This window comes from Phyllobates terribilis, unplaced genomic scaffold (assembly GCF_046119375.1).
Source record: "Phyllobates terribilis strain yellow unplaced genomic scaffold, ASM4611937v1 Scaffold_142__1_contigs__length_4687701, whole genome shotgun sequence".
In the NCBI taxonomy this organism is placed as follows: Eukaryota; Metazoa; Chordata; class Amphibia; order Anura; family Dendrobatidae; genus Phyllobates; species Phyllobates terribilis.
In genome coordinates, this window is record NW_027362902.1 from 1275666 (window position 1) to 1288710 (window position 13045).

The 13045-nt window shown below is 50.2% G+C and overlaps 5 non-coding genes and 1 pseudogene across 5 annotated transcripts; all 6 read left to right on the top strand.

The window, feature by feature from the left end:
• The first annotated feature begins 171 nt into the window (after window positions 1-171).
• LOC141206468 (U2 spliceosomal RNA) lies at window positions 172-362 on the top strand. The gene has a single exon (XR_012277024.1). It is a non-coding gene; the product is annotated as a U2 spliceosomal RNA (small nuclear RNA).
• Window positions 363-2366: 2004 nt separating this feature from the next.
• On the top strand, window positions 2367-2553 carry LOC141206342 (U2 spliceosomal RNA). The gene has a single exon (XR_012276973.1). It is a non-coding gene; the product is annotated as a U2 spliceosomal RNA (small nuclear RNA).
• Window positions 2554-3668: 1115 nt separating this feature from the next.
• Window positions 3669-3762, top strand: LOC141206374 (U2 spliceosomal RNA; annotated as a pseudogene).
• Window positions 3763-9309: 5547 nt separating this feature from the next.
• Window positions 9310-9504, top strand: LOC141206223 (U2 spliceosomal RNA). Its single transcript, XR_012276888.1, has one exon. It is a non-coding gene; the product is annotated as a U2 spliceosomal RNA (small nuclear RNA).
• A 1115-nt stretch (window positions 9505-10619) lies between these two features.
• On the top strand, window positions 10620-10810 carry LOC141206469 (U2 spliceosomal RNA). Its single transcript, XR_012277025.1, has one exon. It is a non-coding gene; the product is annotated as a U2 spliceosomal RNA (small nuclear RNA).
• A 1115-nt stretch (window positions 10811-11925) lies between these two features.
• LOC141206470 (U2 spliceosomal RNA) lies at window positions 11926-12116 on the top strand. The gene has a single exon (XR_012277026.1). It is a non-coding gene; the product is annotated as a U2 spliceosomal RNA (small nuclear RNA).
• The last annotated feature ends 929 nt before the right edge of the window (window positions 12117-13045 follow it).

Below are 13045 nucleotides of genomic sequence, written 5' to 3' on the forward strand. Positions count from 1 at the left end.
ATGCAGATCTAAAACGCGTGGATTGCAGCAGCAGCAAGCCGAAAAGTGCAGGCATGTAAGGGATCTAGAGGTTGACAACATGTCTTCTTAACGGGAGTCCAGGAGCTCATCTCCACAAATGGACTTTTCAGGATCCTTGGGTGGCTCCGTAGTTTGAAACCAATTCTGGTTATCGCTTCTCGGCCTTTTGGCTAAGATCAAGTGTAGTATCTGTTCTTATCAGTTTAATATCTGATACGTCCCCTATCTGGGGACCATATATTAAATGGATTTTTAGAACAGGGAGATGGAAAAAGAGCTTGCTCTGTCCACTCCACGCATTGACCTGGTATTGCAGTATCTCCAGGACCGGTGCACCCCTTCTTTAATGCAGTTTCTAAAATCAGAAAGAATTGAATTCAATGTTTTTTGTTCATTTTGCTTGTTTGTCGGATTTTGGGATGGACTCTTTGGCTTTGCTTTTCTTCTCCTCATTGGATTTTTCATGTTCAAAGTTGCAGAAGCCAGATTACAAGCTCATTTTGGTTCAACTTCAGCAACTGTGCATTGCATTGCCATGTAATGTGATGCAATGCTATCTTTCTATCTCTCCCTTTTTACTTCCTTTTGGATAAACAGACATATTAGGCAAGCATTTTGGAGCTTTCACCTAAATAACTACAGGTGGTGAGATAAGCTGCACAATATAATTGACCTTTCAGTATATTGTTGCACACACACCATCTATTTAGCAAATGCCCTTGTTATCAACAGCAGCCTTTTAAACTCACCTGAGCTAACAGGTATGTGCGCTGGTTACTCTGCTGCGCTTAAAATTTCTTTTTTGGTTTGCTACAATGCCTTTTCTGAAACGTTGTCTCCTTCTGCTGGAACACTGACTTCTTTCATTTAATGCCTGCAGACTATAAAAGAGAACCCAACCCAAAAAGTTTGGTTGATTAGTCTGTGGCATTCTGTTAAACTGTTGCTTATGGCGGTCTCTGTGAGCTTCTCAGCGACATTCAGCCAGCCAGGTATCCTGCCTGCAGTAGATGGAATGTGGCAATGGAACGCTGGCTGCGCGTGTCATAATAGGCTCTGAGCCTTTATATACCTGTGCACAGCAGCAGCCACCTTCAGTCTGCTGCTGGACAGCCAGCAGCAGCAGCAGCAGCAGGAGAGGTATGTAATCAGGAGCCCTCCTGCTAAGGGTAGACAGCTGCTCGTTCCACCCCACCCCCCGCCTTAATTGGTTCTCCTCCCTTCCAACGGTGTTGAGGCGGGTGGGAACAGCAGGGGGTGAAGGTGCTGTGTTTAAAGAGGTGGAGTTATGCAGATCTAAAACGCGTGGATTGCAGCAGCAGCAAGCCGAAAAGTGCAGGCATGTAAGGGATCTAGAGGTTGACAACATGTCTTCTTAACGGGAGTCCAGGAGCTCATCTCCACAAATGGACTTTTCAGGATCCTTGGGTGGCTCCGTAGTTTGAAACCAATTCTGGTTATCGCTTCTCGGCCTTTTGGCTAAGATCAAGTGTATTATCTTTCGAAAAGGCGGTTTTGGATGTTGGCCGCCCTAGTAGATTGATACATTATGCACACTGGGGTTTAGGCGCTTGTTAGTACGCCAGGTGGCTAATATAGTCATCTGGTGGAAAGCATGGCCCCCCAGGATCGACGCCATTGGGCCGGGGAAGATCGAAAGCCCGAAGTGTGAAGTGCCCCAGGAGTGGTGACCCTGGGGTGCCTTAACTCACTGGGATTGGGAACCCCACTTGAGTTTATGGCACATTTGCACAAGCACTTCAAATTTTCTTTCTTCGCACACACCCTTATTCCGGGCCTTCTGGCCTTAGGATGGGGAATTTTTCAATTCCCGGTCGAAGGTCCGGGCAGTATTATACTGTGAAACCTTCACTATTTATTTAATTTCTTTGTCACTGTGTGTCCACTTATTCACGTGTGTCACGTCCTACTAGGATTTTGTCGGGATGCGGTTCCCTTACGGGTTCCTCTCTTGGCAGGTCTAGGGGGGGAGTGTGTGGCCATCAGGTTCCGCTCCCCCCTGAACCCCCCTGGCTTTCCTCTTTTGGGAGGAGAGCGTTGTTGGCTCCCCTCTTCCGGGAGGGGAGCACAGTCTTTGGCTCCCAGTGCCTTGCTCGGGTGAGAACTCGGGCAGGTGCTGGGGGTAAGATTGGGTCGCCTCTGGCTTCGGCTGGAGGTGGCTTTTTGTCCCTGTTCCTCGCTGTGGCCTTTTGGCTCGGAGGGACGGGGAATTGTTTGGGGGACCCTTCTCCTTTTGGAGAGGGTTTCAAGAAGACCAGCATCCTAGTGCACTTTTTTTGTGGCACTTGTCACTTTTTTAAGCGCACTCGGGTTTTGTACACGAATTCGGGCTTTCGATAAAAAAAAAAAAAAAAAAAATCTGTTCTTATCAGTTTAATATCTGATACGTCCCCTATCTGGGGACCATATATTAAATGGATTTTTAGAACAGGGAGATGGAAAAAGAGCTTGCTCTGTCCACTCCACGCATTGACCTGGTATTGCAGTATCTCCAGGACCGGTGCACCCCTTCTTTAATGCAGTTTCTAAAATCAGAAAGAATTAAATTCAATGTTTTTTGTTCATTTTGCTTGTTTGTCGGATTTTGGGATGGACTCTTTGGCTTTGCTTTTCTTCTCCTCATTGGATTTTTCATGTTCAAAGTTGCAGAAGCCAGATTACAAGCTCATTTTGGTTCAACTTCAGCAACTGTGCATTGCATTGCCATGTAATGTGATGCAATGCTATCTTTCTAGCTCTCCCTTTTTACTTCCTTTTGGATAAACAGACATATTAGGCAAGCATTTTGGAGCTTTCACCTAAATAACTACAGGTGGTGAGATAAGCTGCACAATATAATTGACCTTTCAGTATATTGTTGCACACACACCATCTATTTAGCAAATGCCCTTGTTATCAACAGCAGCCTTTTAAACTCACCTGAGCTAACAGGTATGTGCGCTGGTTACTCTGCTGCGCTTAAAATTTCTTTTTTGGTTTGCTACAATGCCTTTTCTGAAACGTTGTCTCCTTCTGCTGGAACACTGACTTCTTTCATTTAATGCCTGCAGACTATAAAAGAGAACCCAACCCAAAAAGTTTGGTTGATTAGTCTGTGGCATTCTGTTAAACTGTTGCTTATGGCGGTCTCTGTGAGCTTCTCAGCGACATTCAGCCAGCCAGGTATCCTGCCTGCAGTAGATGGAATGTGGCAATGGAACGCTGGCTGCGCGTGTCATAATAGGCTCTGAGCCTTTATATACCTGTGCACAGCAGCAGCCACCTTCAGTCTGCTGCTGGACAGCCAGCAGCAGCAGCAGCAGGAGAGGTATGTAATCAGGAGCCCTCCTGCTAAGGGTAGACAGCTGCTCGTTCCACCCCACCCCCCGCCTTAATTGGTTCTCCTCCCTTCCAACGGTGTTGAGGCGGGTGGGAACAGCAGGGGGTGAAGGTGCTGTGTTTAAAGAGGTGGAGTTATGCAGATCTAAAACGCGTGGATTGCAGCAGCAGCAAGCCGAAAAGTGCAGGCATGTAAGGGATCTAGAGGTTGACAACATGTCTTCTTAACGGGAGTCCAGGAGCTCATCTCCACAAATGGACTTTTCAGGATCCTTGGGTGGCTCCGTAGTTTGAAACCAATTCTGGTTATCGCTTCTCGGCCTTTTGGCTAAGATCAAGTGTAGTATCTGTTCTTTTAAGAACACAAGAGCTACGATCTACACTTGACGAGAGCGATCCAACTCGGAAGGAGAAGAGCTTCGGAGCCCAGCTGACATCGGAGAAGGAAGGCGGATATCGGTGGGAGGAAGAAGCTCTAAAGAATCCAGAAGAAGACGAAGACTCGGAGAAGAATCGGGCTGTCCTGTGGAATCTTCGAGGAAGAAAATCATCGAGACAAAGACCTTTCGGGGAATTTGTCCAGAACACGACGGGAGAAGAATCTGCATAGCTCCACCCATTCCGGGAAGAGTTCCAGATCCAGCTCCAAGAAGTAACTGCAGGAGGAAAGCCATGGCAAGCGCTGCGAGGAAGGCCGAAAAGAAGAGCCTGGAGCAGGGGACAGCCAGGAGGGCCCAGCCAGGAGCAGATTCTGACCCCAAGGACTCTGCCTCCACGACTGGCCAGCAGAAGGGACCCCAGAAGCCCCGCCACGAAGCTCCAGCCCTGGAGCCATGGATGCGGCAGACGGTGGCCCTGAAGCTGAAGGAAGTGGATGGGAGGGTGCCGGACTTGTCCTCGGACGTGTTCTGCCAGAAGATGCTGCTGGATCGAGGCTTCTCCAGGTCGGACACCCTCAGCATCCAGACCTTCTTGACGGGGATCTTCTTCATCACCTTCGCCATTGTGAACACCTGCAGGAGGTTCTGGGAAATGGTAAGCGCAAAAGGACCGGATAATTCTTTCTCTGCCTTTACAGGTAGCTGCCCTATCCAGAGGGACGAAAGGAGGATCACGGTCTCCATGCGCAACCCGCACACCCCAGGCCAAGACATCTGTACCTTCCTGAGACGCTTCTGTTTGGTTGTGAAGGAACCCTCTCACATCCTGAATGGACTCGGCTTCTGGACAGGTAAGTGGTCGGTGACCGTTAGACTTCACAGGGACCTGGCGTACTCAGACGGACTTCGGCACCTGCCCCCGACATTCTCCCTGGGCAACTCCTACGGCCTCATCTATTACCCGGACATGCCGCGGAACTGCAGGAGATGCGGCAAGAACGGCCACGAGATGAAGGACTGCAAGGAGGATGCCTGCAGGATTTGTCGAGTGACGGGACACAGCTCGAAGGACTGCCCGAAGAAGACATCCTGCAACCTGTGTGGGCTGGCGGCTCATCTGTACAAGGATTGCCCCAAGCGTGAGAGATCCTGGGCATCGGTGGTTGCGACGACCCCAGCTACGGAGGACAAGGCCCCGACGACCAGGCCTGTGAAGGTCAAGGACGCGACGACCAAGGCCCCAGCGGCCAAGGCCGAGACGACCAAGGCCAAAACGGTCAAGGAGTCGGTGGCCATAGCCCCAGCGACGGTCCCAGCAGCTCCGAAGCTGAAGAAAAAGTCAAAGGAGGGTAAGAGTTCTGTCACCCCTCTCTCGATCCCTCCCCCTGCCACCCCCGTCCAATTCCCCCCCACCCCGGCCACCCCTGCTGAGGATTCCACTTCCTCTTCCTCCTTCCCCTACTCCTCAGCAGGTGTCCTTTCCCCTGCCCCGGCAGCCACTCTCCCTCCCCAGACCATGGTAGCGGTGGAATTAACCTTTCCTCCACCCGCCGCTATCTATTCCGAGGAGGATTTTCCCCTTCTTGTCTCCCCAGTTCCAACCCGGGGAAAGAGGAAGGTGGAGGACAGCCCTGCTACTGAATCCTCCAAAAAGAAGATTCTGGATTTCGTAGGCGAAAAGGAGGATACCCTCCCTGAGCCAGAAGAGATGGAGCACATGGTTGAGACCCTGGTGGCCGAGCCAGAAGAGGAGGAACTGGTGGTCGCCGAGATCGAGGCCGCGCTGCTTTACCAGATGGAGGAAGAGGGCCTGCTGGTGATCCCGTCACCAGCAGTCAACACCGACGAGGGACCACCCGACCGGAGTGGTAACTAAGGTGTATTGCCTGCGCTAACTTTTTCTTTTTTCCCTACATGATGGCTAATATTAACTTATTTTCCATTAATGTCAGGAGCATCAAGGACAAGTTCAGACGTCAGACTATTTATGCCTTCCTTACTTCCCAGTTGTGTGATGTTTATATGTTGCAGGAATGTTCCCTTCCCTCCTCTAGGTCCTTCAAACATCTGGCCAGGGAGTGGTCCCACGGTCCATCCTACTGGTCCGGTGGGGATGACTGCAAGTCTGCGGGGGTCGCAATTCTGATCAGGGGGGGCGCATTCACGCTTGAGTCCGTCCAGGAGCTCATCTGCGGCAGGGCTCTTGTTGTAGATGGCAACTGGGCGGGAGAACCTGTCAGGTTTATCAACGTGTATGCGTCCCCACTGAAGAATGAGCGTTTGGAGCTTTTCCAGACCCTGCGGCTTCAGCTTGCCACCACCAGGACCTTAGTGATGGCCGGGGATTTCAACTGCCCCATCGAGGAGGATGGTCGTAGTTCTGGCACATCTGCCAAGTTGGACATCACGTCCAAGCTGCTCATCGAGATGGTAACCGAGGCCTCTCTTCAGGACGTGGTGGGCTCCATGGGGAGAGGCTCCACGAACTATTCGTGGAGCCGACCCGATGGCTCACTCCGCTCCAGGATTGACTTTGTGTTCACCTCTCGGGCAGTCAGGCAGAGTAGGCACTCGATAGTCTCCTGCTTCTTCTCCGACCACAGAGCCATTCACTTACAAGGTGTCCTCGGCGACGGTTTTCCGTCCGGCCCCGGCTCCTGGAAGCTGAATTGTGCTCTGCTGGCTCAGGATGAAGTCGTGGAGGAGCTGAGAGCAGCCTACGCAATGTGGCAGTCCTACAAGGGTAGCTTCCAAACAGTCTCTGATTGGTGGGAATATGTTAAACTTGAGTTTCGCTGTTTCTTTCAGGCCAAGGGTCGACAACAGGAGTGTGAGAAGAGGAGGGACTTCAGAGGGCTGCAGCGCGAGCTGCGGTCGCTGCAGGACCTTCTTCACTGCGGCTGGGACGTGAGGGAGGAGCTGGAGGAGACCAAGAAGAGCCTGAAAAGGCACTTTGAGGAGGAGTCCAAGCGAATCGTCTTCCGTTCCAAAGTGGAGAATCTGGAGAAGGGTGAGAAATGTAACTCATTCTTTTTCAGGAAACTTCATGCCGGTCACACGCCCCTGAACGAGCTGCGAGACGAGAGCGGAAACATGCGACGTGGGAAGGAGGACGTGATGAGGGTCGTCAGCGACTTCTACAGCGAACTCTACTCCCACAAGACTACCGACCCTGACGCTGCTGATAAGTTCCTGTCAGGTATCACTAACCATCTTGATCCTGCAGGCACGGCAGCCTTGGACAAACCTCTGATGGTGGGCGAATTGCTCTCTGCCGCTAAATCCTTTAGGACCGGCAGGACCCCGGGCAGTGATGGTCTTCCAGCGGAGCTCTATGTAGCGCTGGGAGACCTCATCTGTCCGGACCTGTTGGACCTGTACGAGGAGATGGTGGTGGAGGGTAGAATGCCTCCATCTTTGAGGGAAGGAATGGTCACGATCCTGTACAAGCGGAAGGGAGAGAGGTGCGACCTGAGGAATTGGCGTCCCATCACTCTGCTCAACGTGGACTACAAGATCCTGGCCAAGACGATGGCGACACGACTTAAGACGGTCATCGGACGGATCATCCACCCGGACCAGACCTGCGGCATCCCTGGACGTCGCATCGCAGACAGCCTCGCTCTCGTGCGGGACACGGTCGAGTACATCAAGGTCCGCCGCGCACACGCGGCCCTGGTCTCCTTGGATCAGGAGAAGGCCTTCGACCGGGTTTCCCACGAGTTCATGGGCCGAGCTCTGCACCGGTTAGGTTTGGGTAACATGTTTTGTTCGTATGTCCGTCTGATGTATTTTGATATCCACAGCTCGGTGTTGGTGAACGGCTGGAAGACTGACCCCTTCCCTGTCCTCTCTGGGGTCAGACAAGGCTGCCCTCTATCACCTCTTCTTTTTGTTTGTGTTATAGAACTCTTCGCAGAGGCTATCCGGCAGAATGGAGAGATCAGAGGGATCACCGCACCGGGTCCGGGACGACACGAGGTCAAGTGCTCGCTCTACATGGACGACGTCACCGTCTTCTGCGCTGATCGTGGTTCAGTCGACGCCCTCGTCCAGACGTGTGAGAGGTTCGGCCGGGCTTCAGGGGCCAAAGTCAACTGCAGGAAGTCGGAAGCCATGCTCTTCGGGGATTGGCAGCCGGCCTCCTCCGCCCCCTTCCCCTTCAACATTCAACCGGATTTCCTTGGGTGCTGGGAGTCTGGTTCGGGAAGGAAGGAGCGGCCCTCAAGTCCTGGCAAGAACGCTTGGCCAAGGTGAAGCAACGGATCGGACTCTGGAGCCTCAGACACCTCACTTGTGAGGGTAAGGCACTCGTCCTGCGTAATGGGGTCCTGCCCGTCTTGCAGTACACGGCGCAGGCCTGGCCCCCACACGTCACTGTGTGCAGGGCCATTACCAGGACAGTGTTTCACTTTGTCTGGGGATCCAAGATGGACAGAGTCAGGCGGGCCGTCATGTACAAGGAGCCTCGCAAGGGTGGGAAGGGCGTTCCAGATATCCCCACCCTCCTGCGATCCTCTTTTGTGTGTGATTGTGTCCGCCGGACTTTGCAAGTCAAGAATGGCTCCGCGGGCAGGTCCATGTCTCGCTTCTTCCTGCTTCCTCTTTGGAGGCGACTCGGCTGGGACAAGTGGGACAGCTCCTTCCCCTACAACTGGACGACGCCATGGTTCTACGGAGACGTCGTTCGATTTGTGGGGGAGCATCAACTGGAGGGACTCAAGCCCGACTTGTGGAAGCCCAAAACTATCCACAAGCTAATCAGAGCCAAGGATGACGTGGAGAACATCACAGGACTTCACCAGGACACGCTGGAGACTGTGTGGACAAATGTGTCGTCTGACAGGCTGACCAACGGGCACAAGGACTTGTCGTGGATGGCGATTCAGGGCGGACTGCCCGTCCGGTCATTCATGCATGCCCGGAACCTGTGCAAGACCCGGTACTGCCCAAGGTGCCCCTTCGTGGAGGAAACATCTTTGCACACTTTTTGGGACTGCGGATTTGCACAGCGCCTATTGACTGCACTTGAGGACGACCTGAGGAACTCTGTCCCCAGGGCGAGCCTATCGCACCATTCTGTGCTTTACGGACTCTTCCCTGGGGTTCATACCGTCGGAGCCATCCAGGAGGCTTGGCGCCTTATGAACTGCTTCAAGGATGCCGTTTGGGTCGCCAGGAACCGGCTCATCTTGAGGAGGGAGAGGATGTCCATCCAGGACTGCCGCAGGCTGATCCACAGCCTGCTCAGAGACTATTCCATCATGGACGGTCCGGAGGACGAGGATGAGGACTAAACCCCTCCTCCCCCTCTCCCCTTATGTGTCTTGTCTTTCAATAAAGCTTCGGGCCTGTGATTTTCCCCTCCCCATCCCCTTTTTCCCAATCCCCATCCCTTATCACGGTTCGTCGTACTGTATTGATTGACATGCTTTTTCTTTCAGATTGAGTGTTTTGTGTAGCATAGGGGTGTGATGTGTCTAGTTAGTGCGTCGTATCCTCATGCTATGTAAATATGATGTAGAATTCTGTGAGTACTGGGCTGCGGCACTGTACACTGTCTGTTAACTTATTTTTTGTGCTAATAAAAGATATATTCAATCAAAAAAAATCTGTTCTTATCAGTTTAATATCTGATACGTCCCCTATCTGGGGACCATATATTAAATGGATTTTTAGAACAGGGAGATGGAAAAAGAGCTTGCTCTGTCCACTCCACGCATTGACCTGGTATTGCAGTATCTCCAGGACCGGTGCACCCCTTCTTTAATGCAGTTTCTAAAATCAGAAAGAATTGAATTCAATGTTTTTTGTTCATTTTGCTTGTTTGTCGGATTTTGGGATGGACTCTTTGGCTTTGCTTTTCTTCTCCTCATTGGATTTTTCATGTTCAAAGTTGCAGAAGCCAGATTACAAGCTCATTTTGGTTCAACTTCAGCAACTGTGCATTGCATTGCCATGTAATGTGATGCAATGCTATCTTTCTAGCTCTCCCTTTTTACTTCCTTTTGGATAAACAGACATATTAGGCAAGCATTTTGGAGCTTTCACCTAAATAACTACAGGTGGTGAGATAAGCTGCACAATATAATTGACCTTTCAGTATATTGTTGCACACACACCATCTATTTAGCAAATGCCCTTGTTATCAACAGCAGCCTTTTAAACTCACCTGAGCTAACAGGTATGTGCGCTGGTTACTCTGCTGCGCTTAAAATTTCTTTTTTGGTTTGCTACAATGCCTTTTCTGAAACGTTGTCTCCTTCTGCTGGAACACTGACTTCTTTCATTTAATGCCTGCAGACTATAAAAGAGAACCCAACCCAAAAAGTTTGGTTGATTAGTCTGTGGCATTCTGTTAAACTGTTGCTTATGGCGGTCTCTGTGAGCTTCTCAGCGACATTCAGCCAGCCAGGTATCCTGCCTGCAGTAGATGGAATGTGGCAATGGAACGCTGGCTGCGCGTGTCATAATAGGCTCTGAGCCTTTATATACCTGTGCACAGCAGCAGCCACCTTCAGTCTGCTGCTGGACAGCCAGCAGCAGCAGCAGCAGGAGAGGTATGTAATCAGGAGCCCTCCTGCTAAGGGTAGACAGCTGCTCGTTCCACCCCACCCCCCGCCTTAATTGGTTCTCCTCCCTTCCAACGGTGTTGAGGCGGGTGGGAACAGCAGGGGGTGAAGGTGCTGTGTTTAAAGAGGTGGAGTTATGCAGATCTAAAACGCGTGGATTGCAGCAGCAGCAAGCCGAAAAGTGCAGGCATGTAAGGGATCTAGAGGTTGACAACATGTCTTCTTAACGGGAGTCCAGGAGCTCATCTCCACAAATGGACTTTTCAGGATCCTTGGGTGGCTCCGTAGTTTGAAACCAATTCTGGTTATCGCTTCTCGGCCTTTTGGCTAAGATCAAGTGTAGTATCTGTTCTTATCAGTTTAATATCTGATACGTCCCCTATCTGGGGACCATATATTAAATGGATTTTTAGAACAGGGAGATGGAAAAAGAGCTTGCTCTGTCCACTCCACGCATTGACCTGGTATTGCAGTATCTCCAGGACCGGTGCACCCCTTCTTTAATGCAGTTTCTAAAATCAGAAAGAATTGAATTCAATGTTTTTTGTTCATTTTGCTTGTTTGTCGGATTTTGGGATGGACTCTTTGGCTTTGCTTTTCTTCTCCTCATTGGATTTTTCATGTTCAAAGTTGCAGAAGCCAGATTACAAGCTCATTTTGGTTCAACTTCAGCAACTGTGCATTGCATTGCCATGTAATGTGATGCAATGCTATCTTTCTAGCTCTCCCTTTTTACTTCCTTTTGGATAAACAGACATATTAGGCAAGCATTTTGGAGCTTTCACCTAAATAACTACAGGTGGTGAGATAAGCTGCACAATATAATTGACCTTTCAGTATATTGTTGCACACACACCATCTATTTAGCAAATGCCCTTGTTATCAACAGCAGCCTTTTAAACTCACCTGAGCTAACAGGTATGTGCGCTGGTTACTCTGCTGCGCTTAAAATTTCTTTTTTGGTTTGCTACAATGCCTTTTCTGAAACGTTGTCTCCTTCTGCTGGAACACTGACTTCTTTCATTTAATGCCTGCAGACTATAAAAGAGAACCCAACCCAAAAAGTTTGGTTGATTAGTCTGTGGCATTCTGTTAAACTGTTGCTTATGGCGGTCTCTGTGAGCTTCTCAGCGACATTCAGCCAGCCAGGTATCCTGCCTGCAGTAGATGGAATGTGGCAATGGAACGCTGGCTGCGCGTGTCATAATAGGCTCTGAGCCTTTATATACCTGTGCACAGCAGCAGCCACCTTCAGTCTGCTGCTGGACAGCCAGCAGCAGCAGCAGCAGGAGAGGTATGTAATCAGGAGCCCTCCTGCTAAGGGTAGACAGCTGCTCGTTCCACCCCACCCCCCGCCTTAATTGGTTCTCCTCCCTTCCAACGGTGTTGAGGCGGGTGGGAACAGCAGGGGGTGAAGGTGCTGTGTTTAAAGAGGTGGAGTTATGCAGATCTAAAACGCGTGGATTGCAGCAGCAGCAAGCCGAAAAGTGCAGGCATGTAAGGGATCTAGAGGTTGACAACATGTCTTCTTAACGGGAGTCCAGGAGCTCATCTCCACAAATGGACTTTTCAGGATCCTTGGGTGGCTCCGTAGTTTGAAACCAATTCTGGTTATCGCTTCTCGGCCTTTTGGCTAAGATCAAGTGTAGTATCTGTTCTTATCAGTTTAATATCTGATACGTCCCCTATCTGGGGACCATATATTAAATGGATTTTTAGAACAGGGAGATGGAAAAAGAGCTTGCTCTGTCCACTCCACGCATTGACCTGGTATTGCAGTATCTCCAGGACCGGTGCACCCCTTCTTTAATGCAGTTTCTAAAATCAGAAAGAATTGAATTCAATGTTTTTTGTTCATTTTGCTTGTTTGTCGGATTTTGGGATGGACTCTTTGGCTTTGCTTTTCTTCTCCTCATTGGATTTTTCATGTTCAAAGTTGCAGAAGCCAGATTACAAGCTCATTTTGGTTCAACTTCAGCAACTGTGCATTGCATTGCCATGTAATGTGATGCAATGCTATCTTTCTAGCTCTCCCTTTTTACTTCCTTTTGGATAAACAGACATATTAGGCAAGCATTTTGGAGCTTTCACCTAAATAACTACAGGTGGTGAGATAAGCTGCACAATATAATTGACCTTTCAGTATATTGTTGCACACACACCATCTATTTAGCAAATGCCCTTGTTATCAACAGCAGCCTTTTAAACTCACCTGAGCTAACAGGTATGTGCGCTGGTTACTCTGCTGCGCTTAAAATTTCTTTTTTGGTTTGCTACAATGCCTTTTCTGAAACGTTGTCTCCTTCTGCTGGAACACTGACTTCTTTCATTTAATGCCTGCAGACTATAAAAGAGAACCCAACCCAAAAAGTTTGGTTGATTAGTCTGTGGCATTCTGTTAAACTGTTGCTTATGGCGGTCTCTGTGAGCTTCTCAGCGACATTCAGCCAGCCAGGTATCCTGCCTGCAGTAGATGGAATGTGGCAATGGAACGCTGGCTGCGCGTGTCATAATAGGCTCTGAGCCTTTATATACCTGTGCACAGCAGCAGCCACCTTCAGTCTGCTGCTGGACAGCCAGCAGCAGCAGCAGCAGGAGAGGTATGTAATCAGGAGCCCTCCTGCTAAGGGTAGACAGCTGCTCGTTCCACCCCACCCCCCGCCTTAATTGGTTCTCCTCCCTTCCAACGGTGTTGAGGCGGGTGGGAACAGCAGGGGGTGAAGGTGCTGTGTT